This window comes from Poecilia reticulata, linkage group LG4 (genome assembly GCF_000633615.1).
Source record: "Poecilia reticulata strain Guanapo linkage group LG4, Guppy_female_1.0+MT, whole genome shotgun sequence".
In the NCBI taxonomy this organism is placed as follows: domain Eukaryota; kingdom Metazoa; phylum Chordata; class Actinopteri; order Cyprinodontiformes; family Poeciliidae; genus Poecilia; species Poecilia reticulata.
The window spans coordinates 15,997,734-16,008,616 of NC_024334.1; positions in this window are offsets into that span (position 1 = coordinate 15,997,734).

A 10,883-nucleotide genomic window follows, 5' to 3' on the forward strand; every position below is an offset into this window, starting at 1 on the left:
GTGTGTGTGCGCGTGTGCGTGCGGGTGTGTGTTTTAGGGGGGGAAAAATAATTATGGCTAGTGGAAGTAAGGAGGAGGCGGTGGAGGGGTCAGGATGAGGGAAAAGTGGGAGGAGTGAGGATTCCCTGAGAAATTGATCATCTCCTTTCCTCTGCTGAGATCGCTCAGTTCTGTAGTAGTTTCCAAGCAGCTGCATTATGAGAAAAAGGGAAAAGACAGAGAGAGAGAGAGAGAGCATGCACACATCAATATGTTAGAAAACTATTTCTATGTTCAAACAGAGACCGGAGAGCATCAGATCTTGATACTCCCCACAGGGGTGATCTCAACGAGATGAAAAGGAGACCACTGTCCTCCTTAATGAAGCTTGTTTGTCCTGTGGGAACTGGCATTCAGCGCGGTGGTTAACTTCAGATTAGGGATTCACTCCGTGAATTCACTCTCCATTGACATGACACTGAACTGCAGAGAGGCTGGCTTCATCCTTCAAGTTGTACACACAGCAGGCAGTCCCCTAAACCAACCACACGCGGGTCAATATTACCATCTCACGCTCATATTAAAATAGTTTCTACAGTGGCCTGGCCTCGTCTGCAAATTTTGCGTCGCAGCACGGGAACCGCCTGCGGTCCATATATGTACATCCTGTCTGTGGGAGAGATGTGTATTTACTTAGCTGAGCCAACTGATGAGTGGAGATTAGAGTTGAGATGATCCAGATAGAGAGGAACCACTCCCAGATGACTGCAGTAAGATCTTTAAGTGAAATCTTCTAAATGAGTTAGAGGCTACCTTCCTAAAACCATTAAAAGAATTTATAAAGCCCCCACTTCCTTAAAATGCCTTTTAGTTTCTCTTAAAGTTCATGACTCCTTGAGTTGCAATTTACTGACTTGCTGCTTATCTTTTATTGGTGATTCGTTTCGTGTGTTCCAGTCCTTACTTGTGTGATTCGTCTTTGTTTCAAACCATGAGCTAATTTTCTATGAATATGCTAGAACTTGATTTGTCCCCCCCCACCCCTCCAACAAAAGTTCAACTTAGGGAAAGTTGAGTGGTGGGTTTAGCTTTCATGATAAAGCTGGGAAAGCAATAAGTTGTCATTGCTAGCTGACTACTGGCAGAGACAACTAATCATTTTCAATTGATTTAATAATGAGGTTCCATCTGAAAATGTGGTATGAGTTTATGAGGTAGGAGTTCATAAGTTTCTTACTTCTTCCTACTCCTTTTTGAGCATGTTAAGATTATTGTAGTACAAAAATATGTCTTTTGCATGCTTTGTTCATGTGTGTGATTTTATACTTCTATCAAGTTCGAAATAAATAAAAATAAAAAATAATAATTTCACTGTAAAGTCCATTCATTCAAGTAACACAATTAAAAAGTAAAACTAAATTTTGATAGATTCATTACACTTGGTGTGAATTTCTTTAAGCTTTACTACTGTTTAACATATATGATTATGACTCATCATTGTCTATCTTCACAATGCGATCAAATAACAAAGAAGAAAGTTAATTAGAAGTTGAAATTCAATAATTACAGGTGAGACTCAAAAGGTGTGGAATGCAGTTGGAGAGAGTCACCACACATAGAGACATTTTCAGGACGTTTCCTGGAAGTTTCCAAAATCAGTGACAATTTACAGAGTTAACACTGAAGGTGACCTAGAACAATCGAGCAGCAATAAAATTTTAATGGTTAAATAGTGAAACATGATAGATGCTGCAGTTGATACAGACTTGGTCAATCTTTGATTTTCAGAGCAACTTCAGGAATTATGCACTGATGAACAAATAAATAAAAACCCCATGTCAAATAAGAGTTTTATGAACATTTGGGCTGCGCAATATATAGAGAAACTCAAAGTATATTTTCAGTAATTACTGATCTTCATATCGGCAGTGATAACATCATGGTATGGTCATTTGTAGTGGATTGACAGTCCTTTGAAAATGATAGCGGTCAAGTTGAGGAATTAGATTTTTACCAAGTTGGCTTCTCGCGGGAGGTTACGAACAGTCTGAGGTGTGATGCGTCTGTTGTGCAGACCAATAGTCTCATCAGCTGTGTGTGTCTGGTCTTAGCCGATCCCGCAGATGGACGAGCCGGATGTAGCGATCTTGTGCTGGAGTGTTCACACGTGACTGACGAGTGGAAACAAACTCTAAAACGGACAATGGACATTGAGCCGTGCAGCTACTGCTCTGGTGAACAACGCTGCATCCAACAATGGCACGCTCCCACATAACTTGTGACATCGGAGACATTATGACTTGAGACAACATTTGTGTTTTTTTGGTGGCCTTTTATTGTCCCCAGTCCAAGGATTGTCCAGTTGTTGCTCATTTTGTCTGGACATGCCCCACCCATGCACTGAGTAAAAACACAACTCGCTGAGTAATGCTCACTGACAGCAAGTTGGATTAAAAATTATTCACAAATCAATATAAATATTACTTTTGTACAATAAAATGTCAGCAAAAGCTCATTCACACCTTCCCAATTGAACCGGGTCTTTTAGACATACAGACTAAAGTTCAATTAAAGCGGACAAAACAGGGCTGGTGTGAATGCGCCCTTTGTCTTTCCAGTCCAGATATACAGTGACATACAGCACTCTGGCTCATCATGCAGTGAGAATCTCAAAACTGCCCATGTGTATAACTCGGTGGTCAGCTACGGACGACTCCTCACAAATATTAAAGTACGGTAGCTAAAAAACATCCACTCACCACTGGGTACTAGATTTAACTACATAGCACATTGGTATAAGCACTTTATGAGGGGGCAGTCTATGATATGGTAGTTCTTGGTAAAAGTAGCATTAGCTTTTGATTTTGGACAGAGAGCACCCTGTTGTTTCCATCTTTAGGAGTTGTGCTAAGATGGCTGCATAAATCTGCCTTATCTGCTAGCCTTCCATCATGCAACCACTTTATAAATGAGCATAACGTGCTGGCGTTTCATAACACACCACCTGCATATCTGATTCCCAAGCCTTCTGTCGTGTGACATAGGAAGCCTGCCAGTAAACTCCATAATATAATAACAAAGTCAACCCAGTAGCCATGACTCCATATTCAGTTCAATGAACTGCGAGTCAATACACTCCAATTCATGTCAGCAGACTAGTGGTGTAGTTTGTGGTTAAGGTACAGGTAATTGAAGTATAATGTAATATAGTTACTTTACTCATCTTTGCTTTTTGTTTTATTTCGGTAATGTTCCTTGTTAACTTCTCATTAAGTCACAACTTTAATTGTTAAAAAAAAACAAAAAACAGAAGTAGTGTTATACATGTTAGTTTGCCAAACTAAATCTTCATTTTATTATCCAGATAACCAGAATCAACAACCTAAATTCCTTTTCCTGCATCACAGAATTTGGGTAATGGATGCACTAATAATCAGATCACATAGTGTAATAAATCTGTAGAAGGTGTCAGTACCAATACGGTGGTCTGAAGATAAGAGAGACAAGATATGGGGCTATCATAGATTACGTCAAATAATCATGTTCTCAGCTGATCTAGGACTGTCTACCCTCTGTCAGACTTTTGCCACGTAGAGAGATTATATGTTATGAATTAAAAGTTTATATTCAACAGTAACTTGGGATCAAATTGGACAACAGTTTATTTTACTGTCACCTGGTAGATTTGTGAATGAGGTTATTATGTCTTATCTATGGTCTATTTATGGGTGTTTTCCCACCTGATAATCTGGTAGACCTGGTTCAACTGGGGACCAAAATTGCAACAATTGATACATTTCCATCTCCTGTGGTTCACTTTCTCACTGCACTGTCAAACAAACCAAACCTTTTAAAAAAAAACCTGCCTCCTTTTACCTGACTCTGCATCAAGAGCTACTGAAGGAACCAACATGAGATCCAACCTCCTTCTTCACAAAATGTAAACAAACATGGACTGTTGTCCAATTTTATTTTAGATGTTGCAAGATTTCTATTTTGTTGCTGGTAAAAGACCACAAGTCATTTCTCCTGCTACTCCTAGACACAAGCGTTACCTAGAATGCCCTGTGCTGTAGTCTTTCTGCTTTTGGAGCGATCTCTGACCTGCTTGGCATTAACATGCATTCAAACTGCACTAGAGTTCACTTCAACCAAACCGAAACCAAAGTTTGTTGGGTGGAGCAGAGTTCCCTTTTGTGGTTTACATTGAGTTCAATTACCTTCCCTAGCAAACTGGACTTTCTAGGCAAACAAACCAGAGTTCAGTTAAAACAGATTAAACAGGGCTGATGTGGCCCTGTGTTAGGTAGTACCCCAGAATAACAAGGCAGAGGAACTCAATTGGATTCAATTTCTTTACACAGCATCACTTCATTCTTGAGCACTTTACGAGATTCACCATCCATTGTCTTGGCACTGCCCATCTCCAGAGGTTGGGCGAGAGGCCGGGTACACCCAGGATTTAGCAGCACACACCATGTCACTTATAAAAAAAGTTTATGTAAGCAACAGCAGATTGCATCAATTGTTCCAGTTCACTGCAATCCCTCATCCTGAGTAAGCACTGGGCAACGGAGAAGGAGAACAACTCCCTGTTAAGAGGAAGAAACTTCCAGCTTATGATGTCTGAAAAGGTTTTCCAGGTTTGGACTGCGCTTCTTTGTGATCACGCAGCACAGAGAGAGCAAGAGAGAGGGAGAAAAATGGACTAATTTTGTGAGCACATACATAGTGCACAGTTGTGCGGTAATGTGCTCTAATTAGTGCAGAACTGTGGATTACACCATATCCAGCAGTGGTGTGATTCCAGTTAACTCTGCAGTCAGAACATGGATTCGGAAATTATGTCAAACCTCAGTTTCACCATGACTAAGTTTTAGTCATGACAGCTGAAAAGGATCTAGTTCTCTGTATTTTGCACCTTCAAACGCTGTAGGAACATGTTAACAAGTTGAAGCTGCATGCCCCCATGTGGCTAAACTTAAATGACATACAAGTCGTCATCAGAACTGTAAATGAGCTTCTTTTTAATTTTTTTTAAACAGTGGCTGTTACTGAGATTTATGTGGTAGGCAGCCATTGTGGATATTGGAAGTGTATTAGTTAGCTAATTGACTTGTGGGGAGCTTTACCTTCAATTTTCTTATACAAACTTGGAGATTTTAGCCTTGTAAAAGCCAGCCCTTTGTTTTACGCTTTGCTTCATACAAAGGGTTTAGATGCTAGTCGTGGACTCTGTTGAAGTTTTACCCAGTTGCTAACGTTTGTCCGTGACGTATGTAACGAGCCAGTTTGATGCTATGAAGCGTAACAGAAATTGCCAGTGTTGAAAACAACCATTTTCCACTGCAGGGAGACAAATGCTGAGCTAAACAAGATGGCTATCAAAGTTAGCTCAGTATTTGGAAGCGTGGCCAAGACAGACTAAACGACTTTGTTAACTTCCTCCACCGGTAATGCTAAAAGTAGACGCTACGATTCTAAAACAGCGCAGAAATTTGATGTCGTCATTCTCCTATTCGCTGATAGACTCGATTGAAGTTCTACCAGAGAAATCCAGGTCAATGGGAGAAAACCCAGACGGAGAGCTGAGAATAGATGAGAATCAAGTGGAATTACATAGAAATATAACGGCCAGGCTTGGAAATGTCAACGTGTGAGCAAAAACAGAATTTGTAATTACCTGCATGATTCCACCAATGAATCAGTGCCAATTGATAAAAATGTGTTTTCGTTTTTTTCATTTTCTTTTTAAACCAACAAACTATGAAAGTCTTAATTTAAAAAGGCTGTCAAGATGGTGACACTCAGAAAAGATAGTATGAACTGTGGTGGCTCTTATTGTTTTACATTGTTGTCCCACAATTAAAGGTTGCCAGTTTCAGATTTAGGGTTCAGGATGGAGTTGTACACAAACTTTAGTGAAAAATATTCATGACAGGTTAACTGATGAATGTAGGTGTAAATGTACAATGTAGTTTCTGGGAAATGCTGCAAAATACGATACAAGAACATAGTAGCTCCATCAAAACAACAACAAAACAACAACAAAACAACACGTAAGAAGGTATGAAATGTATCCGGAATTAAAAAAAAGATGAGAAATTAAAGCAGAGATGTAAAATTAAAAATCAGTCTTTCTATTAAGTGCTTTAATCGCCACATAATTGCCTCTGCACACCATTTCAGATTCTCTGCATGCGGACATGGTACAAACACAAACAGAGCGCCATGTGTTGCCTCTAACAACAATGCTTTAATGAAATGTCGCGAATCCTTAATGAGTCTCAATATCTCGTGATAAATTTCATAATTATTCAACCCCAACACAACCGGAGCGGGAAATTCATCAGTCAAAGCAAATTAGTTGGGATCCATTAGGGTTCAGTGTCTTGTAGGGACATTCACTTTATTAGCTTCTTACACCCATTGCCATAATTGAGAGCATATTTCATTTGGCTCGAGCTCCACTTTACTAAATGACTGCTCTTTCCCCTTTTCTTTTTTCCCCTTTTCTTTTTCTTTTTTTTTCTTTTATTTACAAAGTGAGGCTCTGTCATGCACAACGTCCGTACAATAGGTTATGTAAAACCAAGACAATGCAGTTCTCCTCGGAACGTTTCACCATTTTTTTTTCTCTTCGTTCTGCTGGCTTCAATCCGTTCATCTGAAACCCCAAACGAGACGAGAGCAAAGACGAACTCGCCAATAATGAAAGAATGTTTTGTGTCTTTGGCGAGAAAGGGCAGAGCAGGTAGCCCGTTGTTGATCAGCGGCACGCGGCGGCAGAGGATAATTTCTTTAGGATGACTGACGACAGCTTCCACTCACAGACGCCTCTCTTGTTTTGTCTTGGGGCTGCCTCGGGGTGCGCCTCTTCCCTCACTCCCCTGCCTCGCGTTTTGACAACCTGCAGACATCTCAGATGAGTGGCATTCTTCCCACAGAGACACGGAGTCTCAGACTTTGAAAGAATGAACAGTAAATCCTCCCTGTTTGGTGTTGAGACCAGGAGATGCTGAGTGGCAGAGAGAGTGATACCAGTGGAGTTAACTGATTTTAAGATTATGGATTTAAGATTAACTATGATGTGTTCCTTTATAATAATACAACTGCAATTAAAAAGCATCGCAAAGCAGCCTATCTAGTTTTGTTGCGAGTTCTATTTTAAAAAAAAAGAAGCTAATTTGTTATTGTTTAATGCACCACATTTGTCAACCAGAAGGATTTGTGGCCAGTTTATAAAAAAAGATTCTGGTCTGAATTAAATGTATAAGGAGTAGATGACTGTTGGTATCAGTAAAACTCAAGTAAAATAATAAACTTATTGTAACCAGGCTTTAAAAGCTAAGAAGTGTTTTATTTTTATTTGGTTAGTATTGCTACTCAAAAATGTTGAACTTTTGCATTTGCACCAGAGTATTTTATGGTGATTAAGCATGACAGACAAAATAGTGCAGAACTAAAGTAGAGAAAAGATGCTTTAAAAAAAATGAAAATCTGAAACTCTGCTGTCCCTGATGAAGAGTGTCCCCACAGCATGATTCTGCCACCGTCGTATTTTACTTTGAGAATGTCATGTCCACAGTCATATTCAGTAAATTTGGATATTGTTGAAAGTTAATTTAGTAAGTTAATTTCCTAAGTGAAACACATCAAATAGCTTAATTCCAAACAGATTGATGTTTTCTGTTAATTATGATAATTTTCTGCTTAGAACTAATGAAAAAATATTTAAGATTAGAATATTAAATCAGGCTAATGCAAGCTTCCTGCTTTTTATCAGTTTTCAGATTTTTTTTTAAGGAAAATTTATCTGAAAGCCAACCAAACTTCTTTTTTTTAGTTAGTAATTTCTATAAATAAAGCGATTTTAGTTAGTAGTTAGATTTTAACAAGATCAAGTTTAAACAAGCTTGAAAGTGTGTATTCAGTTAATAAATTTAAACATGCTGATGGCTAAAATGTAAAATATTAATATTTATATATAGTTGTTGTGCTTCCTGATTTGAATCTTCTTCCCTCAGTAATGGCTTCCTCACTAAAGTGTGTTATTTTCAGTGCAGTCTGGCAGTACTTGCTCATGGTGCCTTCAGTGATCATGAAAAGATGGAATATTTGACTCCTTTGATCAGCAAGCTACTAGTCAGATTTTTGACCCTGACTTGATTTGATCTTCCATCCCTAGAAAAAAACTTTTGGTAAAAATCTCCCAAGGTTAAAGAGTGTCTTTTTTTCCCCCCTTTTTCTTTCTTCTTTTCAGAATTATTAAGGGACGCTGCATTTTCCACAGCAGCAGAAGGACTTCATTAAGGCCTTGTAGTAATGTTCTAATCTTTTCCTTCCCACATCATGGCTGTGTTTGTCCAAAAAGCCTCTGCTGTGGAGCTGACCTGATTGGAAGGTAATAAAAATCTAAGTCGAACAAAGGATAGAAATAAGCTACATTCAAGCAAGCACGTAAACACACACACACACACACACACACGCACACACACACAGAAAAAAAGCACCCTTATCATCCCTGTTTCATTTAGAGTTGATTGCTGTCGGATTATAATGCAATCACCACGCTGCGTGAGCCGTAACTATGGGAACTGGTTTTAACTGTTTATCTTGCCAGAGATCTTAATTTAAGTTTGAACACTCTGTATCACTTTAGATGTGAGAGACATGGGAAATTGACAAAAAGGGTGAGGGGGGGGGTTGAGGGGGACAACAAAGAGCGAGGAGGCAATGGGAGCTGTGGAAAAAAGGGAGAAAAAAAGAAGAAAAATGAAGAAACAGACACGTTCTTGTTCTGTCTGTTGTATTTCATTTGCAATTTGCTCTGTCTTTGAGGGGGAAATCAATTTATGATGACAATCCGCAGGGTAGTCATGAAAGGAGAGGAGCTCCTTTGCCATGGGAAAATTTCTCCTGGAGAATGTCACTAATCTTGGTAAAATGAATCATTCACACTTTATTTGGACATCTGTGTTAGCCCCCTTCCCCCTGTTCTCCCCCCCTCGACTTTCATTCATTTGTGACAGTTTTATTACTAGTTGTGCAGGTGGCTGGGGGCTCAGGAGTCAGACAAGAATGCCACATGGAGATAGTCCAAAATGCTGAGCAGCTCTCTGGTCTCTAATGACGTTTCCTCTGCTCTGCTCAGCACAACCTTCGCCGTCATAGCGGCTGCCTCTGCTAGCAAACCATTAATGCCTGAAGACGCACACTGGACCAAAATCAAGACCTTTTATTCTCCCCCTACATTTGGAACTGCAGCCTTTTCATCAGTTATCTAATGTCTAATGTGTGAACAAAGCCAGACAGAACCTAACCTTAAAATAGTGAGTTCAATGGATCAACGAAAAATGTAACTGTATTTGTCAAATAGATGAATATATTTTGACCAACAATTGAAAAATATGTTGAAAAAGCTCCTACTTTCAAACCAAATATTCAGTATTTTTGACTCAAATACAACTTTGTAGTATAAAAAAAAAAAGTGCTAAAGCTGGTGTAGTCTTTCCTATTATGGCGCATTGAAAAATGTGAGTTTAGAGGAGCTGTATTATGTGCTTTCCAGGCATATAGTGTCATTTTATAGAACAATCGAGTACCTGTATACATCAGTTGTTATAAAAATGTTAAATTAAATATGACTTCATAGAAATTTTACTTCCTAATTTAATTCTTTGAAATTGAGCCTCTGTATCTTTAAAAACTCCTGTTTTTCTGAAACCTTCAAGAAGTCATCACAACATGGCTCCTCTATTAACGCTTTAACTTTTTTTTTTTACCAGCATCTGAGAGGTAGCTCACAAAATGAGCTCAGGAGATGCACACTTCCACCAGGCTAATTGCTGCTAGCTAGTCTGAAGAACCTGAGTTGCAGTTAAGGCAGAGGGTTGCTCTGTGAGGCGGAAGCTCTGGAAACTGCAGCTCTGAGGAGGAGCTGTGTCTCAAAGGCGGGGCTAGGTCCACACAGGCATTTTGCACACCTGAGTGGTTGCCACAGGAGATTAAAGGATTTCTCAAACATGCATAAAAGAATCAAGGCAACACTCCAGTATGTTTTTGATGAGAAAATAACATTATAACATGATCTAATGCTAAAATAGAAAAAAGTCAAGTTTACATAATACTGTATCAGTCTAAACATGAAATATTGAGGGAAATTTTGTGGAACTTTTCTGATTAGAAACATCTAATTAACTGACACATTCGAGTTAATCGAATGTGTCGGATGTATTTTAAGGCCACACCTAGAACACATTGCTGTCTTGTTTGACATGATGGGAACGTCACCACGGATCAGCCAAGACATCAAGAGCTATAGTCTGGCTCATCCTTGGCCTTGGAAACACTTTACCGATGGCTGAAGATGCCGCGTTCATTTGTGCAACAATACTTCAACAATACTTCTCTCACTTCAGGATGACGCAGGGACACCTATTAGACCAATTTATGCCTCAGTTCAACCATTTTTATACAAGTGTAGACATGATGGGAATGTCAAAACATCATGCTGCTCAGGAAAGAAATGAGTGTCCCAGAGATTAATAAAGACGTTTTCGTCCAAATTGTGCAAATTGAACAAAAGCTAAAGACATTGTGAAGACGCAGGCTTAAACTGGTATGACAGAGTCATTATCCACAGTGAAACGTGTTCCTCTACTCACATAAGCTGAAAGGCTACTCAGTGAAGAGGAAGCTTCACTCCAAAATAAACATTATGAACCCCAAATGGCAGTTTGCTATGAGAGGCCCCAAGGGCCAAAACTTACAAACTCTCTAACACATACTATCAAACTCTCTTATACGTACTATCAAACTCTCTTACATTCACTATCAAACTCTCTTATACATACTATCAAACTCTCTTACATTCACTATCAAACTCTCTTATACATACTATC